This window comes from Magallana gigas, chromosome 5 (genome assembly GCF_963853765.1).
Source record: "Magallana gigas chromosome 5, xbMagGiga1.1, whole genome shotgun sequence".
NCBI lineage: Eukaryota > Metazoa > Mollusca > Bivalvia > Ostreida > Ostreidae > Magallana > Magallana gigas.
This window is the reverse complement of record NC_088857.1, coordinates 2385071-2394711: the sequence shown is the minus strand read 5'-3', so window position 1 is coordinate 2394711 and position 9641 is coordinate 2385071.

The window sequence follows — 9641 nt, the reverse complement described above, 5'->3', positions numbered from 1 at the left end:
ATCTGAGATATATGAGATGTCTCACCGGAAGTAGAACTTTTTTTTACCATGTGTAGATGACTTTTTGTATTTCTATAGCTAAAATATTACTTCAATGCTAAATAACCAAAATATTTTTAAAAATATCAAAATTGGGTGTACTTCCTGTGAAGACCGGAAGTTACGCCGGATGAAATAAAATAGTGTTAACCCGTGTCCATACATAGGTCTATAATGCTACAAAGTTTGGTTGTTGAAGCCGTTACCGTTTTTGAGATCTCGTCGATATAAGGTTTTTTGTCTCGGGACAGGAAACGGACAAACGGAAGTGCTTAATGAAATTTAAATTTTTTCTATCTTGTTACTTTCCTATTTTACATTATTATTCAACGAAGTAGCTAAAACTATCAAATTAAAACAGTTTAACGGATAAACAGTTTGATTTGTTTGAACTCTTCCGCTGTGGACCGGAAGTGACGGAAGACAAAATGAAACTGTTTAAACACATCTTCAATCAAATGTCTATGTTTAGTAAAAGTTTCGTGTCTTGATCACGTACAGTACCTGAGAACTTGCGGGTACAAAATATGTTTTAAAAAAGCTTCCTGAGATAATCGAGATATCTCACCGGAAGTAGAATTTTTTTTTTTTATTCAACATTGTATAGATGTCATATGTAAGGATCTATAGTAATATCTTTATTCTATGGAAAATAAATTAAATACGTAAAAACAAAAAAATTTGAAGAGCTTCCGGTGACAACCGGAAGTTACGCCGAACAAAACAAAAATGTTTAAACACATCTACAACTATAGGTCTATCATCCCTCAAAGTTTGGATGTTCAAATCTTTATCGTTTCTGAGATCTCGATGTGACAAGCTTTTTGTCGCGGGACAGGAAACGGACGACAGGAAATGAATTTTCAAAAAATGAAAAAATCGCCTAGAGATATGATCATTTTCTATCAATCCTGAAAATTTCAAGTAAATCTATCCAGCCATCTTTGAGATATCTTGTGGACAAAAACTGGGAAAAAAATAATAATAATAACTAGACTCTTGTTGCTATAGCAACAAAAAGGTCTTCCGTTCCTCATGTATTAATCTGCACAAATCTCCAGTTATCTTGTAAACAGGAAATGGATATAATATATACATTTTGTCTTTCCTCAAAGTTTGGATGTTCAAGTTTTTGTTTCCGGGTAGTTGTAATATCTCGTTGAAAAAAGGTTTTTGTCTCGGGACCGGAAACGAACAAACAAAAGTGATTTAAGAAACGGAAAGTAGATATTTTAGTACATTAACCTACGGTACGTTACTATTCATCACATTGATTAAATGTTTAAAAAAAAAATTAAGAATTTAATAAAAAAGTTCTATTGCTTGAACATTTCGAGTAAAACCGGAAGTGACGTACGACCAAATGAAACCCGTTAAACTCATGTTCAATCAAATGTCCATCATTCATATAAGCTTCGTGCCTTAATCTCATACAGTTTCTGAGATCTTGCGGTTACTTTGTTTTTTTATAAAAGAAGGCTCACCGGAAGTAGAGGTTTTGTTTTACCATGTGTAGATGACCTTTTGTATTTCTTTGGCTAAAATGTTACTTCAATGCTAAATTACCAAATATTTCTAAAAATTCAAAATTTGGTGTACTTCCTGTGACGACCGGAAGTTACGCCGGATAAAACAAAATAATGTTAACACATGTACATACATAGGTCTATCATCCTACAAAGTTTGGTTGTTGAAGTCGTTTCCGTTTTTGAGATCTCGTCGAAATAAGGTTTTTGGTTTCGGGACAGGAAACGGACAAACGGAAGTGCTCAATGTAAATTGTATTAAATATTTCTTGTATAATTGCCTTATGTACATTTTTTTTCATTTATCTTACTAAAATTATCAACGGAAAACAGATAAACTGATAAACAGCTCGATTTTTTTCAACTCTTCCTGTGTGGACCGGAAGTGACGGAAGACAAAATGAAACCAGTTAAACACATTTTCAATCATATGTCTATCATCCATGAAAGTTTCGTGTCTTGATCACTAATAGTTTCTGAGATCTCGCGGGTACAACATGTGTTTTAAAAAAAGCTACCTGAGATGATTGAGATATCTCACCGGATGTAGAATTTTTTTGTTGATTAAACATTGCATAGATAACTTATGTGTAGATTTATACTGATATAATTAATTTGTGGAAAATGATTTTTTTTGCGTGAAATAACTATTTTTGAAGTGCTTCCGGTGACGACCGGAAGTTACGACGAACAAAACAAAAGTGTTTAAACACATCTACATACACAGGTCTATCATCGTACAAAGAGTGGTTGTTCAAGTCTTTACCATTTTTGAGATCTCGAGGTGACAAGCTTTTTCGTTGCGGGACAGGAAACGGACGACCGGAAATGATTTTTGAAAAAATGAAAAAAACGTCCCTAGCGTTTATCATTTCCTATTACTCCTGAAAATTTCAAGGAAATATAACCAGTCATCTCTGAGAAAATCGGGGAAAAAAATAAGAATAATAATAATAATAACTAGACACGATCTCGTTGCAAGCAACGAGGAGGTCTTCCGTCCGATTTTTAGAACAGGAAATGACCTTGCCTTTTATCTTCATCAACGAAACATATCAGGAAATGCAGATGTGATCTAAAAGAGCGATGGATGAAGGATTATACACCTGTAGGATCCTTAATTTTAAGGACCAGTCCCATTTTATTTCATATTAAATAAGAGGTCTATTGACTTAATAACAGGTCTAATAACCTGTAATAAAAAGAAACCGAAGAAAAAAAGAGGGCCTTCCTTTGTAAACGGAAGACCCTAATAACAATAAGAATAGAAGGGTCTTCCGCTGAAGACGGAAGACCCTAATAATAAAAAACTGTATTTGTCTAAATCTTAATTGAAGAGTGTTTTTCAACTTGTACTACAGTCCAACAACCCTTTTATGTTGATTATTTTAGTTAGAAAATTAAATAAAAAGCAGAGAAAGAAATAGAGAGAAAGAACAAATCTTGGCTCCGGCGAGATTAGAACACACAGCCTTTGCAGGTGTCTCAAAACATGGCTGACGCGAAATAATTCCCGAATTTGTGTTTGAATTTGGGGCGTTTTCGCCCTGGAGAAGAGCTGAGTTTTTGTATGAGATGAAAAACAAAGTGTAAGATGTCTGACTATTTAGGTTTGGTAACAGTGCGAGGTCATTTGAAATATTGACGCGTGTTTTTGTCTGGAGGGGGGTGAAAAGACCCGAGCTTGATTTTCGTCGTAAATAAATCGAAAATAGAATTTTGTGGTGTGGATCTCGGATTCGTGTAATAACTATTAGGGGAAGTCCTAAAACAATGACTGATGCAGTTTACCCATGTATTTCAGTGTTGAGAATTTTTGTTCGTGTCGTTTACTATTATGTTTGACTGTTTTATTTCAGCAGGATTGATAGAATCTTTATAAATGTAGAAATAACGAAATCAGTAACACGTAAATTTATTCGGTAAAAATTTGATGCAGTAATTTCCACAGTTCTAACATTCATAAGTAGTTCACACGCTATCGTAGATTCAGACTAAACGGAAAAAAAAGAAATATACATGCAACAGAAATATTACGTGGCTGCACAGGGGCCAAGCCCATTTCAACATTAATTTCAATGAAACCATACATAAAGAAAGAGGTCGAACTCTGACCCAGATAGAAAACTACCAGCTCGCTTCAAAATCCTAAAAAATCAATTAATCTTTAAAACACTCGCAACGTGCATGTATTTTTCATAAAAGTAATGTCTGAGATACACTCCTGCCGAATTTTAAGTTGATGGGTCTTACAATAGGGGAGATATACGCATTATTCTCTCGAAGTCGCCAGTTTATTTTTACTCGGACATTTACCGGTCCAGAGCTCACGATGGGATTTTGCTTATGACAACAGCAGTATTGCAACAAGTCGAGAAACATTTGCAATAATCTTTTAAAATCTTACATCAAACGCAATTTATGGATTTACTTTTTACTTTTAAAGTTTTCAGAAATAAAATATATAAAATGCCATAACATTTACATGCTAAACACTACATATGTATGATGAGAGAGAGAGAGAGAGAGAGAGAGAGAGAGAGAGAGAGAGAGAGAGATTAATCAGAAATCGATTTGATCAGAGACATAAATAACATTTACGTCTCTGATTTGATAAAGAAATTTATAATTGTTTTATCTGCTTTTTCATATGTATTATATTTCTTTTTGTCTCAAGTTTTTCTTTGCCGACAATAACTGCATAATAAAAAATTCTGGTAAGTCAGCAAATAAAATAACCTACATCATTAGAAATATAGTATGATTATTTATTCCCCATTTTCCCGAATCCAAACGATACCCAAGTGTTATGTCTAAATGACCAATGTTAAGCATTCAGTTGATAATAAAAATCGGGGTTTTTTTTAATCCCAGACAGTCAATAGATTTGTTATTAAATCATTAAACAGTGAATTTCAAAAAATAACATCCGTAGACAATATCCCGTAACTAGAAAAAAATACGTATTTACTTTTTTTGACGTCAAATGTACATTAGCCTCTAGCCTCATTACTCCATGTTACCTGTAGTAGATCTTTTAGAGAGAGAGAGAGAGAGAGAGAGAGAGAGAGAGAGAGAGAGAGAGAGAGAGAGAGAGAGAGATTTTAGTGTTCAGGAATTCAATATAAACGCAACATTTGTCAATAAACGCATGCATACATGTACATATCTAAATGTTTGAATAAATACAAAATAACCTTTCTTTTTAAGCCATGTGAAATACTAAAAACGTTGGTGCATTGCTAAATGTTGTGTGTATACAATCATTGAAATGGCGGCATTTCTTTGATGCCGGCAAAGCGATCCAGTGAACTCTAATGCGGTCGAACTGCAGGGGTGCTTCGGCGGCATGTCTTTGATGCCGGCAATGCGACAATTATTTTTATTTATGACAAAAAGAAAACGGAAAACATTCAAATCCATCATTATAAAGATAAAATCGTTAAACAAAACACAGTTAAGCAAGAACAAATAATCGGCACTCGGGGACTGAACCCGGGTCGCCTGGACACAAGTCCACCACTCTAACGACTGAGCTACGCGGACTCTCGCTTCAGAACTTTGGAGCCCAAAATCTCGAAAATGCATGGATCGATTTTAAAACAGATTTCATATTAAGAGGTTTTTAGAGTGTCTCTATCGAATAGTAACATAAAAAAATTCAAGTTCAAAAAATTGAAAAATTAAGGTTTTTCATTTCCTTCCGCTGACGACCGGAAGTGACGGCAGACGTTCGGATATGCGTAGTACACTGCGGCCGTTCACTCTCTACAATCTCTGAAAATTTGAAAGTTCTATCTTAAATACTTTTGGAGAAAACTCGTGAACAAGCAAAAACATAAAATCGTTAATATCTCGGGACCGGAAGTGACGACCAAAAAAATATCACGTACTTTTCTTACAAATGTTGTCATAAACAAGATCTGAAAGTTTTATCAAAATCGGCTGAAGCGTTTTAGAGAAAACGTGGGAGAAAAAAAAAATAATAATAATAATAGAGGAAAAGAAACAAAGCAAAAACAATAAGGTCTTCCGTTTCCAACGGAAGACCTTAACTAGACACGATCTCGTTGCGAGCAACGAGGAGGTCTTCCGTGCGATTTTTTGAAGGTTATATGACCTTGACTTTGATATTTGACCCTTTATCTCCTTATCGGGGCAACAACAACAAAATTGATGGTTGAATTTTGTTAGGAACATCATTCTCAGCATTTTATTCTATATTGATTTTCAAAATGATGCTTTTTAAAATATTTGTTCTGTTTGAGGTATGTTATCAACGTTTTGTACTTCTGGCCACTTAAAACCCATTAAAAACCCCTTAATACGGAACACATGATAAAATAATTATAATAAATTGTTAAATAAATGTGAGATGAACATTATTGCTTCCTAAACATATAACAAAATATTTTTTAGTAAAGTGCTATGGAAGAAAGACTTTAGAGCCCTTTTGGCCCCTAAATTGAAGGGCCAGCCCCTTTTTCTTGGCATCATACGAAAGTTCTTTTGATATTAAACATATTTTGTTCAACAAGTGTTTTGAAATTCTTTGCCGTTTTTGAGCTATCTGGGATATGACGTTTATGGGGCCGACCCCTAATCTCCTTATTGGGGCCAGATAACGAAACTTTTATGATTGAATATTGTTTAAAACATCATTCTAAGCATCTTTTATTCTATATTGCTTTTCAAAATATTTGTCCTTTTTGAGATATATTCAATCGAAATTTTGGACTTTTGGCCCCTTGAAACCCCTAATTACATAACGGATAATAAAAATTTTATAATGCATAGTTTTATTAATAAAAGATGAACATTTTTGCTTCTTAAACATATTACAAAATATTTCTCAGTAAAGTGTTATGGAAGAAAGACTTTAGAGCCCTTTTGGCCCCTAATTTGATGGACCAGCCCCTTTTTTTTGTTATCAAACGAAAGATCTTGTAAATATACATTTTATTTGCTCTATATGTTATGGTAAAATATTTTCAGGAAAGGAGATAAAGAACGAAAACCATTAAAAATTGCGTCGCTTTTTCAAACTCAATTTTCGGGTCCAGGCGAGCTTCGACGCCTTTGAAGCCAGACAACCATAAATGCCTTTAAACACATCTACAATCTTTTGTCTACAATCCCTGAAAATTTAAATTCAATATCTTTTTTTGTTTAGGAGGAGATAGCAGGACAAAATAACCCTCTAAAAATCACTAAAACGTCAATATCTCCCGAACGGAAATGACGTCATTAAAATAAAAAATTATATATAAGCTTTTTATCAATATCTAAAAGATCTAAAGTTTTCACGAAAATCGGTCAAGTCGTTTTCAAGAAATCGCTTGTACAAAAAAGCGTAAGAAAAAAAAATAATAACTAGACACGATCTCGTTGCGAGCAACGAGGAGGTCTTCCGTGCGATTTTTTGAAGGTTATATGAACTTGACTTTGATATTTGACCCTTTATCTCCTTATTGGGGCTACAAAAAAAATTGATGGTTGAATTTTGTTAGGAACATCATTCTCAGCATTTTATTCTATATTGATTTTCAAAATAATGCTTTTTAAAATATTTGTTCTGTTTGAGGTATGTTATCAAAGTTTTGTACTTCTGGTCCCTTAAAACCCATTAAACCCCTTAATACGGAACACGTTATAAAATAATTATAATATGTTGTTAAATAAATGTGAATTGAACATTCTTGCTTCCTAAACATATAACAAAATATTTTTCAGTAAAGTGCTATGGAAGAAAGACTTTAGAGCCCTTTTGGTCCCTAAATTGAAGGGCCAGCCCCTTTTTCTTGGCATCATACGAAAGTTCTTTTGATATTAAACATATTTTGTTCAACAAGTGTTTAGAAATTCTTTGCCGTTTAAGAGCTATCTGGGATAGGACATTTTAGGGGCCGACCCCTCATCTCCTTTTGGGGCCAGATAACGAAAATTTTATGATTGAATATTGTTTAAAACATCATTCTAAGCATCTTCTATTCTTTATTGCTTTTCAAAATATTTGTCCTTTTTGAGATATATTCGATCAAAGTTTTGGACTTTTGGCCCCTTAAAACCCCTAATTACGTAACGCATAATAAAAATTTATAATGTATAGTTTTATTAGTAAAAGATGAACATTTTTGCTTCTTAAACATATTACAAAACATTTCTCAGTAAAGTGCTATGGAAGACAGACTTTAGAGCCCTTTTGGTCCCTAAATTGAAGGGCCAGCCCCTTTTTCTTGGCATCATACGAAAGTTCTTTTGATATTAAACATATTTTGTTCAACAAGTGTTTAGAAATTCTTTGCCGTTTTTGAGCTATATGGGATAGGACATTTTAGGGGCCGACCCCTCATCTCCTTATTGGGGCCAGATAACGAAAATTTTATGATTGAATATTGTTTAAAACATCATTCTAAGCATCTTTTATTCTATATTGCTTTTCAAAATATTTGTCCTTTTTGAGATATATTCGATCGAAATTTTGGACTTTTGTCCCCTTAAAACCCCTAATTACGTAACGCATAATAAAAAATTTATAATGTATGGTTTAATTAGTGAAAGATGAACATTTTTGCTTCTTAAACATATTACAAAACATTTCTCAGTAAAGTGCTATAGAAGAAAGACTTTAGAGCCCTTTTGGCCCCTAAATTGAAGGGCCAGCCCCTTTTTCTTGGCATCATACGAAAGTTCTTTTGATATTAAACATATTTTGTTCAACAAGTGTTTAGAAATTCTTTGCCGTTTAAGAGCTATCTGGGATAGGACATTTTAGGGGCCGACCCCTCATCTCCTTATTGGGGCCAGATAACGAAAATTTTATGATTGAATATTGTTTAAAACATCATTCTAAGCATCTTTTATTCTATATTGCTTTTCAAAATATTTGTCCTTTTTGAGATATATTCGATCGAAATTTTGGACTTTTGGCCCCTTAAAACCCCTAATTACGTAATGCATAATAAAAAATTTATAATGTATAGTTTTATTAGTAAAAGATGAACATTTTTGCTTCTTAAACATATTACAAAATATTTCTCAGTAAAGTGCTATGGGAGAAAGACTTTAGAGCCCTTTTGGCCCCTTATTTGAGTGATCAGCCCCTTTTTCTTTTTATCAAACGAAAAATCTTGTAAATATAAATTTTATTTGCTCTATATGTTATTGTAAATTATTTTCAGGAAAGGAGATAAAAAACAAAAACCATTAAAAATTACGTCGTTTTTTTAAACTCGATTTTCGGGTCCAGGCGAGCTTCGACGCCTTTGAAGCCAGACAACCACAAATGCCTTTAAACACATCTACAATCTTTTGTCTACAATCCCTGAAAATTTAAATTCAATATCTTTTTTCGTTTAGGAGGAGATAGCAGGACAAAATGACCCTCTAAAAATCACTAAAACGTCAATATCTCCCGAACGGAAATGACGTCATCAAAATAAAAAATTATATATAAGGTTTTTATCAATATCTACAAGATCTGAAATTTTCACGAAAATCGGTCAAGTCGTTTTCAAAAAATCGCTTGTACAAAAAAGCGTAAGAAAAAAAAAAAAAATAAAAGGGAAAAAGAAACAAAGCAATAACAATAAGGTCTTCCGTTGGAAACGGAAGACCTTAATAAAAGGGAAAAAGAAACAAAGCAATAACAATAAGGTCTTCCGTTGGAAACGGAAGACCTTAATAATAAAAATAAAAAACATTACAATCACTATAAGGTCTTCCGTTGGAAACGGAAGACCTTAAAAAACATTACAATCACTAGAAGGTCTTCCGTTGTAACGGAAGACCTTAAAAACCTTACAATCACTAAAAGGTCTTCCGTTGTAACGGAAGACCTTAAAAAACATTACAATCACTAGAAGGTCTTCCGTTGTAACGGAAGACCTTAACTAGACTCTTGTTGCTATAGCAACAAAAAGGTCTTCCGTTCCTCATGTATTAATCTGTACAAAAAGTCAATTTCTCTTGTAAACAGAAAATGGATATAACATATACTGTAAAGATATTCCAAAGAAATAAAAACAAAAAACAAAAACACAAAATGTCAATTTTTGAGTACTTTCTGTGACGACC